A 16,171-nucleotide genomic window follows, 5' to 3' on the forward strand; every position below is an offset into this window, starting at 1 on the left:
CTGTTGTTGTAACTCTCGCTACCACCCCAAGGTCTGTGGGAGTATCCACTGGGAAATTGTGTGCCTGATGAGAGGTGTTCATAATTCTGCTGTGGTTGCATGAGACAAGCGGTCGGTTGGCACAAAGCTTGGACTGTTATTTTAATACCTCTCTCCCAGATGTCTTCCTCTAAGCCGCATTATTTTTAAAACGTTATATTCTCAATATTAGACACATACAATGAGAGAGAATTTTGACAGTGAGATTTTTTTTCTTCTTCTGGTGTCTGTGCTTAAAATCCCTCCCGCCTCTTCTCTGTAGCTCCTTATCCTATGAAGGTGAGATAGTCCTGAGTGATTTTTAAATCGCAGCATTTTCAAACATCACAGGATACTCCGAGTTGTTTCTGTTTCTGTTCATGGGCAGAGGCGTCAGTTCCTCACCCTCACCCGCTGCAGTCTCTGCCTGCTTCCTTCAGGGGCCTCCCAGCTCTGGGTGATTGAAATGAAAGCCCTCAGCACCTCACTGAGGGGTGGAGGTGGGGACACGCCGACCTTCAGACTCTTCTCCTTGTCAAGATCGAAACTTTCCTTAGTCGTGTTGATAATGACACTAAGGAAGACATCATTTAGCAAAATGGTCGACCCTGGGTGTGCCTCAGCTTTCTGTCCTCTTTGTGGAACGTCTGGATCTGTCTTTTTAGTTCGCAAATCAACAGGAGCTTGGTGGGCTACAGGGTTCCGTCGGAGCAGGGACCAGAACGCACGTGTGTATCGGTTTCCCGGTGCATCTCTCTTCAGGTCCCCCGATCATAGCTGTGTGTGGTTTCTGATGACTTTGAACTCACTGGGGACAGTTTTTCTGTAGTTATGTGGTGGTTCGTTCCTATTTTCATGCTGATGTGAGGTATTCCGTGATGTGTGTGTTTATCAGGCCTTTATGGCCTCCTCACTGGCTGTCTCTGGGTATAAGGAGATATCCACTGGTCCCTGGTGCTAAAGAGATGAGCAGAGAAGGGGAAGGGTTCCAGCCGGGATGGGGTGGCCCTGGCGGTGGAGAGGATCGGTGTTCTGTCTTGGCCGGATGAGGGTGGTGGTCCTTGCAACAGGTGCCTGTATCCCCCTTTAGAATAAAGGACTTATTCCTCCAGCTGCTGGGAGTGCTGCCTGCAGGAGGGCTCAGCTCTCCGCCCCCTTTGGGGATGTCCTCAGGTAAAGAGCATCACCTTGCCTGTGGCCACGCCCCCCCCCCCCGTGATTGATGCCTGTGTGTCTTGCATGTTCCACTGTCATGTTCCCTGGAGTCTGCCTCAAAGCTCCATCTCTCCCTCTGCCCAGTCGTGCTGGTTTCCCTTCCCTGTCACAGGGGCTGTTCCAAGAACACTCCCTAAATTATCACCTCCTGCGTGCTCGCTTCCCCAGCGGGTTCTGCTTCCCGAGAAACTCAGCCTGCAGTGTGCATTTAGAGCTGCACATCTCCTTTTGGCTGAGTGTCACTCAGCAAAATCCCTGGAACAGGTGGTCACTCATTGCAGCCTTGTCGCTAGGAAATCATGTTTATTCTGTCCCAGCTTGGACTTTCCACGGTGCTGGTGGGGTTTGGTTGCCAAATCACAACAGTAATAATCCTGGCATTAAATCCCACTTCCCCACCCCCCCATCATCTGTGGAAGTGAAGACTCCCAGGGATCTTGCTGCCCCCACACTCACTCAAGGACTTGGATTTGGAGACTCAAGGCAGTTTCTGGGGCAGAGCTGAGTAAATGAGCCCAGCTCAGGGCAGGGACACGGAGGATTTGAATGCAAGGAGTTGAGTTATTGGGCTGCATTGTTTTTGTTTCTAGCATCAGTTAGGTCCCCCTGTGCAGAGGAATATATAAGACACCGTAGTTAAGGCAGGGCACCTGCCTTCAAAGAGCTCACAAACACGGGGAGTTCCCGTCGTGGCGCAGTGGTTAACGAATCCGACTAGGGACCATGAGGTTGCGGGTTCGGTCCCTGCCCTTGCTCAGTGGGTTAACGATCCGGCGTTGCCGTGAGCTGTGGTGTAGGTTGCAGACGCGGCTCGGATCCCGCTTTGCTGTGGCTCTGGCGTAGGCGGGTGGCTGCAGCTCCGATTCAACCCCTAGCCTGGGAACCTCCATATGCCGCAAGAGCGGCCCAAGAAATAGCAACAACAACAACAACAACAACAAAAAAGACAAAAGACAAAGAGCTCACAAACACGGGATCCTGTGTCCCATTTCTCTCTGTCACCAGCAAAGGAAACCATCAGAGCTTTCCCCATGCCCACCCTCACTTTTCTGGGAAAATATGGAAATGAAAAGAAAATAAATAAGCTCTTCTCTTTTCCATATGGCCCTCTTTTGTACAGGGTTTGGTGTGTATGTGTGTGTGTGTATGACTATTTTTTTCTAAACTGGAATGATTAGAAGCCAGGTCATGGGACCAGGAAGAAAGGCCTTTAGGACAGACCCACAAATGTAGCAGGCTCTGATCCAAGAGGGAGAGTTCCCCTCTCATAAAAGTAATGGCCGTTGACAACTTTCCCTGTAAATGTTTTGAGTGGCATGATGCAATTTGGCCTTGTTGGTTTTCCTCTGGTTTGGAACAGCTGGGGCTGCAGTGGCCCTTATGTTCAGATACACACATAGGCTTGACTCCTTAAGGATGCTGTGAAATTCCCCTTCCCTCAACTCACTACATGGAGACTCTAGAAAGAAGTGTTTTGGTAAGGACTTGAGACCCTCCTCAGCCTCTGCTGTGGGCAGTTTTGGGCTTCTCTTGGGGATATCCCTGTGCTCCCCGAGACCCGACTTCTCCTAAGTGGCAGGTGCCTCTCTCCGCCATCAGCGTCTGTACCCTTATCAAGCCTGCTGCCATCCCTGGAGGATTTTCACAGCCAATGATTCTTTTATTTTTGCCTTTTTAAGGTGGTACCCATGGCATATGGAAGGTCCCAAGCTAGGGATCGAATCGGATCTGCAGCTGCCAGCCCACACCACAGTAACGCCAGATCTGAGCCACATTTGCAGCCTACACCGTGGCTTGTGGCAACACTGGATCCCTAACCCACTGTGCGAGGCCAGGATCAAACGCACATCCTCTTGGATACTAGTCAGGTTCTTATCCCCCTGAGCCATGATGGGAACTTCAAAGCCACTGATTCTTAACAGAAAGAATCAGACATGCCTTTGATGGCTAGAATGAGAAGTCCTCTGTTCAGTCACATTTACTGAGCTCCTTCTAGCTGCCAAGTAGTTTGCTGACTACTGGGAATGGTGCAAGTTTGTCATCCTTGTGTCAATTTGAGGAGGAGGAGAGAGGCAATAAACAAAACTCAAATACACAGCATAGGAGATGGGGATTAGCGCTGAGGAGGAAATTAGAGGAGATAAGGATGCCTCTGTGTGTGCTGTTTTGATATTCAAATAAGGTTGTAATGGAAGGTCTTCGATGAAAAGTGACATTTAAGCAAAAATCTGAAAGAGTTGGTAGAACAAGCATGCCAGGTGTCCGGGGGAAGAGTGGAATAGTGTCGTAGGCAGAAGGAACAGCACGCGTGATGTTTCAGGAACTCTGTGGTCTGGCTTATTTGAGGGCTAGGGCAGGGATCAGAACAGAGCAGAGGGATCCCAGGAGGGGCTGGGACTGGCAGGGTCAGATCGTGGGGCTTTGTTTGTAGGCAGCAGCAGAATTTTTCCCTTCAGAGATGTGGGACGCCACTGTCCGGCTTTGAGGAGAGGAGGGACACCGTGATTTATGCTTTTAGTGGGTCCTCCTGGCTGCCCTTCTGAGATTAAGAGAAAACACAGAAACTATTTCGATGGTTGCAATTATCCAGGTGAGACACACGGTCAACTCAGACCCGGCCGCGCAGTAGCGGTGTGAGACATCATCAGATTGGGGGTACATGGTCAAGGTCGGATGGCTGGGGTGTTCTGTGGATCGGATGCAGGCAGTAGAGAGGTTGGAGTGGAGGATGCCCCAAGGTAGCCGGAAGGGTCGGGTGGCATTTGCAAGACGGAAAAGATGGCAAGAAGTGCAGGTTGTGGGGAATGATCAGGAGTTTGGTTGGAGGCTTTTTTAATTTGAAAGACCTGGGGCGCAGTGGGGGGCAGGGAGGTCCCCATTGTGGTTCAACCGAAACCAATTGTACCAGTATCCATGAGGATGCAAGTTTGATCCCTGGCCTTGTCCAGTGGCTTAAGGATCTGACCTTGCTGTGGCTGTGGTGTAGGCCAGCTGTGATTCGACCCTCTAGCCTGGGAACCACCATATGCCACAGGTGCAGCCCTGAAGGAAAAAAAAAAAAAAAAGATAAACCGGGTCCAAGAGAGATTAAATAATTTCTCATGGTCCAAGAGCTATTGCACAGCAGAGCTGAGTCCCCCACTCTTGGGCCCCGTCGTCTGGGCTATCTCTGCTACCTGCTGCGTCCCTGCCAGGCTTCCGGGAGCGGCGTGGAGGGAGGGCATTACCACCATCTGGGTGGTGCCTCTTCGTTCCTGTGTGGCTGAGGATCGCGAGTCAGCTTGCCCCCCGAGTGCCAGCATTTTACTGCATAAACATTTGGAAATAATATCTGATGTTAGCCATCTGGGGAAGCTGTTGTAAAGGCATAAATAATAAATGCACACCCATAATTTGGAGCTTTTGGAAGACAGCCATGGCGAGTGTATGTATTCATAAAGGACAAACGTCCTCCGTTTAAGAAGACCCTACTGCTATAGTGTCGAGGTCTGGACTCGAAACAGGTAAGGTCAAACTGTCAAGCCCAGTGGACAATGCCCTGCTGACCCTTAGCTCCCCGGCGTGGAGCAGCATGTCACGGCAGTGGGCGTTTTGTAAGAATCCGGTCGATGCCCTGTGGATTGATTCTAGCTAACATTTCTAAGCAGTTCCTCTGTGCCAACCCCTCTGTTAAGCCCTTGATGAGTAAGCTCATTTCATTCTCAAACACTCCCTTGAAGTAATTACTGTTAATGTTCCTATTTTAAAGATTTGGGAACTGATGGTTAGAGAGGCAGCGTAACCGACCCAGATCTCAGCTCTGACGTTGCAGAACTGGGATTTGAACTCAGAGAGTCCAGCTCTAAACCCAGTACCCTTTACCGTGATGGTGAAGTGGAGAGTCTCTTTGGAGAGGCTAGAGTCAGACACATGAAAGGACTCCAGCGGGCCACGTAATGTTTGTAGAGGGTGGGGCCTTATAACGTTTCTAGAGGGTGGACCCAAGGAGATGTAGGCATGTAGGGACCAGAGGCATGGGGGCAAAATCAGAGGCATAGGGAAGCGCGGTGTTCCGGAATTTGAGAAATGTGACCTGTGTCTGCAGAATCCCGACCTCAGCTTGTGACATTTCAGAGCATTGCCTTTACTCAAGCTGCGAGCTCTCCCCACGGACCCATCACAGCCCGGGAGGGAAGCCCGAATCGGGGCTCCCCCAGGGACTCTGTGACCACGGGCACATTACCTGAATTCTCTGGGCCTCACCGGACCAGGAGCCATACCAGCAAAGGCCTTGCAAGAAATGTTCAAGATAACACGCATTCTTCTTTCCACATGGCACTTGCTGGAAGGACTCCTGCCAGCGGCTGTGGGATCATTCATGGGTGTCTGCTCCATTCCCTTGCAGTTTCATCCACAAAGCCACTGGGGCTGGGGTGGCTGTACGTATAAAATAATGTCAAAAAGCTGAATATGAAGAACTTTGAACGTGTTCCTTTTGAAAAGACATTTGTGGAGCCTTCATGGTTATAATCACGTGCCTTGCAGGGGTTTTTAGACACTCCTGGACCTTTCTTCAGGTCTCTTTCCTTCTTACCTGGCCGTGGCCTGCCCCTCTCTCTGACTCCCCCTCCTCTGTCCCCCCCCTTCCCTCCCCCCCACCTTTCTCAGTGGAACTGGTGGAGTAGGAAGGCTTTGAAAGGAAGGCAGAGTTTAAACCCCTGCTACTCGTCAGCAGGATGACTTGGGGTGTTCCTTTAATCTCTCTCAACCTCGCCCCTGCACCTGTGCAAGGAACATACTGACCTCTTCTCCCAGTGACGTGAGGTCCAAGGGGGTGATTCACTGATCCTGGTACCCAGTGGATGCTCCGGCCGTGGGAGTTCCATTCTCCTCTCCTTCCTCCTCTCTCCTTGCTTCTCTCCCCTTGGCCCCTTCATAACCCCCAGAAGGAGCGTCTCGCTTCCCTCCCTCTAGATGGTGTGAAAAGGACCTGAGACGGCCTTTCAGGATGACCACGTGATCTGATTAAAGAAGGGGGGCCCTGGGGGGACTTACCCGGGTCAGGGCTTATCTCACATCTGCTCCTGACAGTTCCCAAACTTGAGAGACTGTTTTGCCACAGGGAAGAAAAACAGACATTTTAAAAGCTAAAAAGCGCTTTTAAATGACTGCACCAGCCAGTGTGTGCACGGGGGACGCAGATGCGCGGTGAGTTCAGAAGGTGCTAGAATTCTGCCGGGAGAGAGCAGAGCGGGGTCTGCAGTCTTTGATGTCCATCCTAAGATTCCATTAAAAGGCTAAGGGATTTCTTCTTGGTCTGGGCTGCGTTTTAAACATTCTCCTGCGTATTCATGGAATTCCTTCTTCACCACTGGTTTTCATTGCTTGGGTCTGTTTTTTTACCTTCTGATTCCCGATGGATTTTCCCCTTGGAAACTTCCTGTGGCCCCGTCATTCCTGCTCCCTCCCCTTCTTCACACCTGTTATCCAGGCTGCCCTCCATCCCCAGTCCAGGAATTACACTCGGTTTCTCTCCCACGATGCTTCTTCTCAGTTCTTCCATTTGACAAACAGAGAGGCTCACCGTGGGGGGAGCCTCAGGAGTTTTCTTCCTGGCAAAATCGAGGAAGAGGTTTTAATTATTTTTCAGATTAATGTGGAAGTGGATCTGCCTTCTCTTAGCATATTCGAAACATTCTTTACCTTCCCCGAGCCTCCTTTGTGTGGCTGTTCTGTGAGTTAGGGTGGTTGGTACAGTAATCACTGCTCCATAGGCTTCGTTTCGGTGGTTAAGTCAGCAAATGACTCTGCCTCGCACAGACCTTGATAAGTGATAATTCCCTTCCTTTCCTTCTGCATCTTTGTTTTCTTCTTGTTCTTCAGGCTGAAACTCCCGAGAGTTGGGGGCACAGAAGCCCACCTGCTTCCCTGCATCCCTGGCTCCATCCTGCATCCTTGCTGCCCCCACCGCCTGCCTCCCTGCCTTCCCTATTGTTCCATCACTCATTCTTTCACTAGTTCATCACCTTTGGAACCCTTGGACCTGTCCTGGGCCTTGGGGCTAAAATAGTCACTAAGACAGACCCAGACCTGCCCTCATGTTGCGAATTCCTGTTCGATGCTATTTGTCCTCCGAGAGTAAGGAAGGTTCCCCGAATGTCCTCCGTCAGGATGAGGCTGGGGGCCTGGGGTCACAAAAGAGTCAGGATTTGTCCTGATTGTGTGTCTCTGTGGGGAGAGCAGAGGCTATGGGCTGTGACAGTCCCAGGACTGGGGTGGAAGCCTGGCTCTCCCATGCATTTTCCCTTCAGTTGCTCAGCCTTAATGGGAATAATAGAAGCAGAGTATGTGATTCACCCTGTCCTTTGCAGGAATTTGTTACATTATCTCAGTTTAGCTTTTCCTTTTATCTTAAAGTGTGTGGAGGTGAGATAGAGGGTGGGCAGGGCTCTGGACTGAAGGAGGAAGCGTGGCATTGGGAGGCTGATTAAAATCTGAGACAAGAAGACCCTAGGGTCTTAGTGGGCCACTCCTTGATTACCTGGTATTGTGAGCTGTGGCCATAGGCTCCCGAATCCTTGTGCTCTTGCTATTTTTGCTTGAGTCTCCTTGTTGGAGTGGTTACCACCTCCTGATGGGCCCAGCCTTCTCCTTGTGGACACTGCTTGTTTCTTGGAAGTGAATTTATTTATGTTGTGGGCATGGAGAGAGTAGAGGACAAGGGACCTCAAGTCACGGGACAGAAACATTTTGGATTTTTTGAAAACTTCAGGAAGAGATACCAAAAAGTTTCAGGATTAAACCTAAGACTGTGGGAAGTGACTCTGCCCAGAAGTCTTTCCTCACGCCTTCAGATACCCAGTAAATATTTACTGAGCACCTGCTTGGTACTGGACACATAAGTAGTGCTCGCTAATGCTCAGGGCATTAGAAATTCATGTGACTAACTCATCCTTATTTGAAAAAATTGGGTCCTTCTGGGACCGTTTTCGAGCTCCCTGCCATTAATGTGAATTATTTTCCTAGAGGGCTTTTCTAACGTGTTTCTGCTCTCTGCTACCTCGAGTCAAGGAGGTTTTGCTTGCGATGCCCCCATCGTGGTTACATGGAGGGGAAAGGGTTGCCCTAGGTCATCCTGGGGGAAGGGAGGGTGAGGGGGCAGCTTGGACCAAAGAAAAGACTGAGCGACTTCGTGGGAGGGACAGTGAGAAACAGGTGGAGATCAGAGAGCGGGAAGAGGCAAAAAGCAAATGATAGTTCAGTGAATTTCATGGACAAAGACAAAGCCCATCTTTAGAATCATGTGCACAGAAAAAGGGCCGTTCTTTTTCCTTCTTTGTTCTACAAGTGTCTGGGTCATAGGGGATTTTCCATGAAGCTTAGCTCGGCTCCCTGTCTATATTAGGGAAATAACAAATCAGATGGGTAGACATGGGACAGCTAAGCAGCAGTCCAATGGTCAGGTACAAGCACGTTCTCTGAGCAGTGAGACTGAACCGCAAGGTGGGGGGTGGCTTTCAGTATCAGAGCCTCCTGTGGTGTCACATGGCCCACTCCCATCCCCCAGCACCAGCCTGGACAGCGCCAGTGCTCTGACCACTCTCACTTGAGTGCAGGCTTGCTCCACATCGGCGCTCTTGATATTCCAGGATGGATGAGTCATCCTCGTAGGTAGGAGCTGTCCTAGGCATCTCTAGCCTCTCCTCATTAGATACCAGTCGCCCTCCCTCCCCACGTGTGACAACCAGACACATCGCCACATTGTCATCAAATGTCCCTTGCGGGGCAAAATCTGCTCTGTTGAGAACCCCTTCCTTGGTAGCCCTGCTGTTAATAAAAAGGTGTAGGATCAATCCGGTGATTGGGGTGGTGGTGGGTTTAAGTGGCTGATGATGGCTGGTGCCCAAGAAGAGATGAAATCTCCACTTTCTACTGCTTGTTACTGGTTTGTATCTTGGGAGCCCCCTAACCGTATGCCCTTGGAATGACTTTCTGAGTCAATCCTGTGCTCATGCTGCTATGGTGTGTGCCTCACACTGCCCTATCCTTCCCTTTTCTACACAACACGAGCCTCCCAGATGCTTGCACTGTGAATTTTCCCCTCTTCTTGTGCCATACTCAGTTGACTAGCCAGGCATGAATTTCCTCTTTCAGAAGATAAATAAATGCATTCATTCCCTTCTGCCTGGAAGGAAATGGGGTATCAAGGGAAAGTATGATTGAACGGACCAGACTCAAAGGCATTCCTAGCCCTAGATTTGGGTAGGACTCCCTGGAATTTACAAGCTTCCCTCCAAATGATTAGAGGAACCAACGTGCTACTTTTCTACACGCTCACGAAGAGAGGAAGTCGGCACCTGTCATTCTGTGACTGTTACAAGGACACAGGTTTTTTTTCCTTCTAAACCCATATACATAGATTATTAGCAGCATCTAATATATGACAAGGACGGATGTGGCCTGTCAAGGAAGACAAATAGCTGTTCTCGTCTCCTCACACCACGCTGGGCGTGCCCATGTGGGAGTGCAGTGGGCAGGGTTGTGTGTGCTGCTTCCTTATTGAGATGGATGGAGGGGCCGCTTAAGGGAACAATGTCAGCCAGATAGGACCACGTGAAATCACTAGCTTCCCTAAAAGCAAAAAGTGTGTGTGTGTGTGTGTGTGTGTGTGTGTGTGTGTGTATATATATATATATATATATATGTATAGATAGATAGATAGATATAGATATAGATCATATATATATATATATTTTGTCTTTCATCTTTTCAGAGCCACACCCATGGCACATGGAGGTTCCCAGGCTAGGAGTCTAATCAGAGCTACAGCTTCCAGCCTACACCAGAGCCACAGCAACTGGGGATCCGAGCCACGTCTGTGACCTACACCACAGCTCACAGCAACACCAGATCCTTAACCCACTGAGCGAGATCAGGGATCAAACCCACAACCTCATGGTTCCTAGTTGGATTCACTGAGCCACAACAGGAACTCCTAAAAATTTTTTTTTTAAAGTATCATTGATTTGCAATATTTTGCCAATTTCCACTGTACAGCAAAAGGACCCGGTCATACACACACACACACACATTCTTTTTCTCGTATTATCTCCATCTCATATTCTATCCCTAAAGATCAGATGTAGTTCCCTGTGCTATGCAGTAGGACCTCATTGCTTATCCATTCGAAATGTAGTTGTTTGCATCTACTAACCTCAAACCCCCAGTCCCTCCCTCTTCCCACCCACCTTGGCAACCACAAGTCTGTTCTCCATGTCGGTGAGTCTAGTGTAGACGGGTTCATTTGCGCCATATTTTATTTATTTTATGTTAAAGTGTAGTTGATTTACAATGTGTCTTCAATTTTTTTGCCTTTTTTTTTTTTTTATTTTTATTTGGGGAGTCGCACCACGTCATATGCAGAAGTTCCCCAGCTAGGGGTTGAATCAGAGCTGCAGCTGCTGGCCTATACCATGGCCACAGCAACACCAGATCTGAGCTGTGCCTGCGACCTACACCACAGCACACAGCAATGCCAGATCCTTAACCCACTGAGAGAGGCCAGGGATTAAACCCACATTGTCATGGATAATAGTTGGGTCCATTACTGGTGAGCCACAATGGGAACTCCCCTTTGTGCCATATTTTAGATTTCACATTTAAGTGATATCATATGGTATTTGCGTTTCTCTTTCTGACTTACTTTACTTGTATGATAATCTCTAGTTGCATCCATTTTGCTACAAATTAGTTCTTTTTTGTGGCTGAGTAGTATTCCATTGTTTTATGTACCATATCTTAATCCATTCATCTGTCAGTGGACATTCAGGTTGTTTCCGTATCGTGGGTATTGTGAATAGTGCTGCAATAAACATTGGGATGCATGTATCTTTTTGAATTGTAGTTTTGTTTGAATATATGCTCAGGAGTGGCATTGCTGGGTCATATAGTAGTTCTATTTTTAATTTTTTGAGGAACCTTCATACTATTTTCTATAGTGGTTGCACCAATTTACATTCCCACTAACAGTACAGGAGGGTTCCCTTTTCTCCACACCCTCTCCAGCGTTTGTTTTTTGTAGACTTATTAATGATAGAAAATATATTTTTTCACTAACAGCTGTCTCCGTCAGACAAGGAAGCTTAGATTTCTATTTTCTTGTTTGTCTTTTGATGGGTCTCTGGGATGAACAAGATATGAGAATTTGGGGCTTCTCTCCTTTACTGCTTAGGTACCAAAAGTTCATATCCCACAATAGCCACAATTCTTTGAAGATTAAAAAGAAGATTTCCCAAATATAGCCAATAATCTTTTTTTTTTTTTAATGGTGTGATCCTAGGATATAAAGAAGAGACACCCCCTGAAGGGCTTTGTGGAGGGTTAGGAAGAAGGAAGGGAAGGGGCGTAGGTTAACAGGGATGGAACTTACTTTTTTTTTAAGTAAATTTTTAAAATTTTGCAACAGTTTTTGAATCATATAGAAAAATGCTTTAGATAACACCGAGTTCCCATATACCTTGCATGCAGTTTTCCCTTATTATTAGCCTTGTGCATTCTCATGGTCCCTTTGGAGGTGACTGGCTTTGCTGAGATGCCTGGTACAGTCTAGACCATGCAGTGCAGTCTGGATGTTCCACGTACACTTGTGTGGCCCATCCCCACAATGGTCCTGGCAGATGGCTCGTCCAGTTTCCCCTTTTACAAAAGGCTTAATGCTTAAAAGGTCAAACCAGAGACCCCAATCATCTAACTTGCAAGTGGGAGAGCCAAGCTCTCGGCATCTTTCTTTTGTTAATTGAGTCCACTGGTGTTGAAGCGCTTCTCCTGGTCATTTTTGAAGTCGGAACTGAGCTGTAAGGTTGGGTAAAATGATATGCCCGCCTTCATGAAGATGCACTCGAGTTAAGAATTCAGAAAGGCAAATAAATACCAAGAAAGGACTGTGGTGCGAGACGGGAGGCCTGTGCCAAGCACAGGGCTGCCATCATGGAGGGAGGAATTAATGCTGAGGGTGGGGAAAGACATGGTCACTCACAGCATAAGATCAGTTGGTCCTGGGATGGGCTCAAGATCTCCATGTGGGAAGCCAGGACCAGGGAGAGCAAAATGGACCAAAGTCACAATGGGACCCAGCCTCACATGTTGCCTGTGCTTCAGGGAGTTCCCTACGGCTGGACCATTTTGCACAGAGTCCTGTACGGGGAGATGGCTTGGGAATGCGATGGCGGATGGTGACGCAGGCAGGAGCTGGATCCCGGAGGGTGCGGTGCGCTGTGGTGTGCATGCCGCACGAGGGAGTTTGGGCTTTTCCAGGAGACAGTGAGAATCTCCCGACAGCGTCTAAGGGCAAGAGCGAGCTGGTCAGGCTGGTCAGGCCTCAGTATAGAAGGGTGCGTGTGCACGCAGGAGGGGATGAGCTGGATGGCGAAAAACCACAAACAGTCCAAGATGAGCTGCCCATGTCAGTAATCCAAGAAACAAATGATCCGTACCTGACCTTCGTCAGAGGTAGGATCCCGCAGTAGGATCAGTTAAAAATGGTGGATAACAGAAAAGAAGATCATGGACTTGGAAAATAGACTTGTGGTTGCCTGATGGGAGGGGGAGGGAGTGGGAGGGATCGGGAGCTTGGGCTTATCAGACACAACTTAGAATAGATTTACAAGGAGATCCTGCTGAGTAGCATTGAGAACTTTGTCTAGATACTCATGTTGCAACAGAAGAAAGGGTGGGGGAAAAATGTATACATGTAAGGATAACTTGATCCCCTTGCTGTACAGTGGGAAAAAAATAAATTTAAAGAAATGGTGGATAAGACGTGGTCCAGATAAGATGTGGTGCAAGAAGGAAAAGATACACAGACGACCCTCCTTCCCCATTTTAGCAGATTGGGTGGGGCCTGCAGGAGAAGGTGTAGCTTTAGGGTGAGAAAATAAGGTCAGTGCCCATCTCTGCGATTGGGTGGTGGTGACTGTTTATAGAACAAATGCTGCCTCATAATGTAGTACCTTTGTGTTTCAGTGTGCGACAAGTTCTGTCTCAACTGCTTCAACGTCCATGACCCCTTCCACAGACATTGGAGGAATGTCTCTTTTTTGCTTTGGGAAACCATTTCTCACCTTGTCTTAGTTGGTTTCCAGGGTGCCTGAGGGGTGGTAATCCCACCCCCCGTCTCCTGTCCAGCAACAGGACTGTGGCTGTCTCCCTGGCTGTGGTGTTTGGCCCAGCCTGGTTACTGAGCCAAACACAACTAATGAGCATAGGCCTAGGAGTTTTGCTATAACTTCAGGGTAAGATTTCCTACTACGATTACTGAACTATGAGAAGTTGAGACCAGAAGCTCCATCGGTTACTGTCATTGTGCCTGGGGTCCCCAAGACCACCTCTAGATTCCATGGTTTATTAGGAGGACTTGCAGAATGCAGCACGAGTCAGACTCATGGCTGTGACTTATTCCAGCAAAGGACATAAAGCAGAATCAGCAAAGGAAGAAGGTGCGTGGAGTTAAGTCCGGGGGGGGTAATGAAGCTCCACCTTCCAGAACCTTCTCTCAGTGAAGTCACAGAGTATACACTTCATTCCTCCAGCAGTGAGTTGTGGCAGCATGTGTCAAATACTGTCCACCCAGAAAGCTCATTAGAAACTCAGCACCCAAGGAGTTCCCACTGTGGTTCAGCAGTAAGGAACCCGCCTAGCATCCATGAGGTCATGGGATTGATCCCTGGCCTCGCTCAGTGGGATAAGGCTCTGGCGTTGCCGTGAGCTGTGGTGTAGGCTGGCAGCTACAGCTCCGAATCAACTCCTCGCTTGGGAACTTACTCATGCCACAGATGTGGCCCAAAAAAGATGAAAGAAAGAAACTCAGCACCCAAGATTTTTATTGGGGGCTGGTCACATAGGCCCAAAATTCTAGACTCCCGGGGGAAAGCAGGTATTGACCCTAAACCACCACAATTGCACAGCTGGTTTTAGACCCTCTGGGCCATTCTTAGCAGGGCTTAGCGAGCATCCTCCTGGAACTCACAGCCACACCTGCCAGCCAGGGTCCACCTTTACAAGCAGGCCTTTCCAAGGATGGCGGTCTCAGGCCTGATGTGTAACCTCTGTCTTGCACAGCCACTCAGAGAGTGAAAACACACTGGAAGCCAACAGAGTCCATATTCTCTTGTGTTGCAGACTCTCATTTCGGACATGCCAGCAGCAAAGTTCCCTTTTTTAAAAATTTCTTAAGTCTGTTGAGATTTCCGGTGCTTGCGGCCTTAAGGAGCATGCTGGCTAATAGAACCCATTCTAAATAAAGTGGTCTTTTGGGGTTCCTTTTCCACAAATCCCCATCACCGTTTCCCATCTCAGGCAGACACGGACCTCCTCCTCGGCAATCACGACTGGCTCATAGTAGACATTTGTAAATGCTGACACATGCACACACACATTTTCTGTTTAGCATTCTAGAGAACTCTGCCGTCTAGATGGGAAAGGTAGATTTTTGCAGCCTATTTATCCACAAAGGTGACCTAGATTGAAAGTGTGACCCCGCTGAATATCTGATTGATCTTCGTTTTTACAAATTACTTTGCCCTGAGAAGTTGGCCGCTGCTCCTTCTAAGTAGTGCCTCCAGCGCTGCCTCTGTCCTGGCCTTTCTTCCTTGTTTGGCCTAATTAATTGTGTCATCATTCAAACAGATGAGGTGTGTGCCTTCCTGGAACATCAGTTAAAAATTAAATCGGTGTTTGTCAACATGGAAAGGTGACAGGTTGAAAGAGAAATTTTCTCTCTGCTCTTGTAAGGAAGCTGTAGGAAACCAAGGATGTTTTAGTGTCTTCACTGGCCTGCACACACAGGTAGCAAATACAACGGAGGGAATCCTCTAGATTGTGAACTAGTGCAGTGCTTTTTTGTTGCAGGGGTAAAGAAAGACCCAGAAGGTTAGAGTTTCAAGAAGGCTTACCTTGGATACAGGTCTCTGTTCTAACCATTACCAGCCTCTGGCGAGTCACTCAGCCTTTCGGATCCTTGTCTGTTCAGTACGTATTTATTGAATGACCAGTGAAGACATGAATGAGTCTGTAAAATAGGCTCGACTGGGTGATCTCAGTGTTCCTTTCAGGTCTGTGACTCTTAGACAAATTCACACTGTCAGAAGCAGAGCCGGAACCATATGTATAGTGTGAGTCCCTTTGATGTCTGTCTTGCCCTCGTACCCTGCGTTTATCTGCCAGCACATCCTGCTGGCTCTGCCTTCAAGGTATATCCCAATCCAGGCCTTGCGGATGCTAAGCAGTAAGTTACAGTTGTCCACTCTTATCTGCAGGGTTATGTTCCAAGACCACCGGTGGATGCCTGCAACTGTGGAGAGTACCCAACTCTGTCCATAGTATATTTTTCATATATCTACCTACTTTGGAAAACGTTTCCTTTCTAAGTCAGGCACAGTGAGAGAGTATCTGAATCTCCAGCCTCACCACTCTTGCTCTTGGGGGCCGTTGTTCAGTAAAATGAGGGTTACCTGAATACAAGCATCGTTGACCCCACGACATCCTGTGACAGCCCATCTCATGACCAAGGCAGCTACTAAGTGACTGGTGGGCGGGACACCCTGGACAGAAAAGATGCTTCATGGTCAGAGCAGGAGGGCGTGCAATTTAAAACTTATTTCTTTCTGGAATTGGCCCTTGAATATTTTCAGACCACAGTGGATGGTGGGTAACTGAAACCGCGGACAGTGAAACCGTGGATACGGGGTGGGGGCGTGCGGGGAGGGATTCTGTATTGAGTCAACAAAATGAGGCCCTCAGCTTCTGCGGCTCTTGGGGGTTTGTAGTCCTCTTCCTTCCTTTTCTACTCTCAGGAAGGAGCAAATCACAGATGCCCTGGAGTCACCGAGGGGGCTTGAACCACTGAGATCATAGCCCGGCGTGAAACACTGTCTAAGGCAGGAATGGAAGCGTGGGGTACAGG

General features: G+C 48.6%; 1 protein-coding gene across 5 annotated transcripts in view; it reads left to right on the forward strand.

Moving 5' to 3' along the window:
* LARGE1 (LARGE xylosyl- and glucuronyltransferase 1) overlaps window positions 1–16,171 on the forward strand; it is a 593,475-nt gene that overhangs the window by 356,231 nt on the left and 221,073 nt on the right. The gene's annotated exons all lie outside the window — the stretch shown is intronic.

This window comes from Sus scrofa, chromosome 5 (assembly GCF_054392235.1).
Source record: "Sus scrofa isolate SSC_HxYL_T2T_F1_AM1 chromosome 5, Sscrofa_HxYL_maternal_Yorkshire_Landrace_v2.0, whole genome shotgun sequence".
Taxonomy (NCBI): domain Eukaryota; kingdom Metazoa; phylum Chordata; class Mammalia; order Artiodactyla; family Suidae; genus Sus; species Sus scrofa.